This window comes from Salvelinus sp. IW2-2015, unplaced genomic scaffold (genome assembly GCF_002910315.2).
Source record: "Salvelinus sp. IW2-2015 unplaced genomic scaffold, ASM291031v2 Un_scaffold9798, whole genome shotgun sequence".
Classification (NCBI taxonomy): Eukaryota; Metazoa; Chordata; class Actinopteri; order Salmoniformes; family Salmonidae; genus Salvelinus; species Salvelinus sp. IW2-2015.
Genome location: NW_019951056.1, coordinates 4,279 through 6,729, shown reverse-complemented (window position 1 = coordinate 6,729; position 2,451 = coordinate 4,279). Strand labels below are relative to the sequence as shown.

At 48.1% G+C, this 2,451-nt stretch overlaps 1 long non-coding RNA gene across 1 annotated transcript; it reads left to right on the top strand.

Annotated features, from left to right (window-relative positions):
- The first annotated feature begins 126 nt into the window (after nucleotides 1–126).
- Nucleotides 127–526, top strand: LOC139027321 (uncharacterized). Its single transcript, XR_011479408.1, has 3 exons — nucleotides 127–239; nucleotides 326–400; nucleotides 492–526. It is a non-coding gene; the product is annotated as an uncharacterized lncRNA (long non-coding RNA).
- Nucleotides 527–2,451: the final 1,925 nt, after the last annotated feature.

Below are 2,451 nucleotides of genomic sequence, written 5' to 3'. Positions count from 1 at the left end.
TTTTGTCTCTGTCAGTGTCTTCAGCTTGTTAGGTGGACCCTCCGTGTTGCTCTGTTCGTGTTCTCAGCTGTAGATTGAACCTCCGTGTTGTCTCTGTCAGTGTTCTCAGCTGTGTTAGATGACCCTCCAGTTGTTGTCTCTGTCATGTTCTCAGCTGTTAGATGACCCTCCAGTGTTGTCTCTGTCAGTGTTCTCAGCTGTTAGATGACCCTCCGTGTTCTCTGTCAGTGTTCTCAGCTGTAGGTGACCCCTCCGTGTTTGTCTCTGTCTAGTGCTTCTCAGCTATTAGATGACCTCCATGTTGTCTCGGTCAGTGTTTCTTCAGCTGTTAGTTGACCCTCCGTGTTGTCTCTGTCAGTGTTCTCAGCTGTTGAATGACCCTCCGTGTTGTCTCTGTCCAGTGTTCTCAGCCTATTAGATGCCAACTCCATGTTGTCTACTTGTCAGTGTTCCAGCTGTTAGATGACCCCTCCGTGTTGTTCGTCTGTCAGTGTTCTCAGCTGTTAGGTGACCCTCCGTGTGTTCTGTCCAGTTTCTCACGCGCTAGATGAGAATTGTGAAGGAAGAGTTCTTTGAGGAGACGACAAAGAGAGAGTACGAAGACAATCAGACAGGACCACTACGGACTCTCTAAAGTGAGGAACACACACACACACAACACACACACACACACACACACACACACACACACACACACACACCACCACACACCACACACACACACACACTGGACCACTACAACTCTCTAAAGGTGAGGAACACACACACACACACAAGAGACAAACAGACGCACGTAACACCACACACTGGCCACTACAAACACTTCTGAAATCATTGGACGAAAATCTAGGGGCTCTGTATTAGGAACAGACTGTCCTGTTACATGGGAACAGGTCGTAGAAGGGAGGAGTTGTTCCAGTCTAACAGACTGTCCTGTCCTGGAACAGTTCTAGAAGGTAAGGAGTTGTTCCAGTCTAACAGGCTTGTGCCTGGTACTGGAACAGTCTAGAAGGAGGGAGTTGTTCCAGTCTAACAGACTGTCCTGTACTGGAAACAGCTAGAAGGAGGATTAGTTCCCAGTCTAAACAGAACATGTCCTGTCCTGGAACAGTCTAGAAGGGAAGGAGTTGTTCCAGTCTAAACAGACTGTCTGTCCTGGAACAGGTCTAGAAGGGGACGATTTAGTTCCAGTCTAACAGACATGTCCTGTCCTGTACTGGAACAGTCTAAAGGTTAGAAGGTAGTTCCAGTCTAAGCCCCGACTGTCTGTTACTGGAACAGTCTAGAAGTGGAGGAGGTGGTTCCAGTTCTAACAGCGACTGTCCTGTACTGCGAACAGTTCTAGAAGGGAGAAGTAAGTGCCAGTCTAACAGGACTGTCCTGTACTGGAACAGTCTAGAAGGGAGGAGTAGTTCCAAGTCTACGGACTGTCCTGTCCGGAACAGTCTCTAAGAAGGGAGAGTTGTTCCAGTCTAACAGACTGTCCTGTGTCCTGTACTGGAACAGCAGAAGGTAGGAGTTGTTCCAGTCTAACAGACTGTCCTGTACTGGAACAGTCTAGAAGGGAGGAAGGTGTTCAGTCAACAGTACTTCCTGTACGTGGAACAAGACGAAGGGAAGGGAGAAAGTAGTTCCAGTCAACAGACTGTCCTGTACTGGAACAGTCTATAAGGAGGAGTAGTTCCAGTCTAACAGACTTGTCCTGTTCCTGGAACAGTCTAGAAGGGAGGAGTTGTTCCAGTCTAACAGACCTAGTCCTGTCCTGTACTGGAAACAGTCTAGAAGGGTTAGGAGTTGTTCCAGTCTAACAGGACTGTCCTGTACTGGAAACAGTCTAGAAAGGTAGGAGTTGTTCCAGGCTAACGGGGACTGTCCTGTTCTGGAACAGTCTTACTAGAAGGGAGGAGTAGTTCCAGTCTAAGGGCAACAGTGGCAGGGTTAGGACTACTACAGTTGTGAATCCTGGCCCTCAAACAACCGGTCCAGGGCCGTAACTGGTAGTTTGGTACCAGCTGATTCCCTTTAATGAAAGGTTTGATGGATGGGTTGACTGAAATCCTGCCCTCAACACCAGCGTCCAGGGCCGGTAGCTGGTTAGTTTGTACACGACACTGTAATTAATGGCTTTGGGCTTCTGACAGCTGTTCAGGTAGATGATAAAAGAAGTCTCTGTGTGTTCTGGTTCTCAGGAGAGACGCTTCTTCTCTAGCCCAGGCCAGGAGAAAGGACTCCACCGTCGACTGGCTGCTCTCAGAACCAAACCCAGGAGCGACAACTAATATCACTGGGGATCACCTGTACCTCACAGGACTTCAGGAAGTCATTTTGTCTGCTTGTCAGATTGGAATGGAAATGATGAGACTTATTTCTGTCTTGACGATTTTAGGTCATTATTTTGATAGAAAATACCGGTGACAATGGTGCTGATCCTCTCTCTCTCTCTCTCTCTCT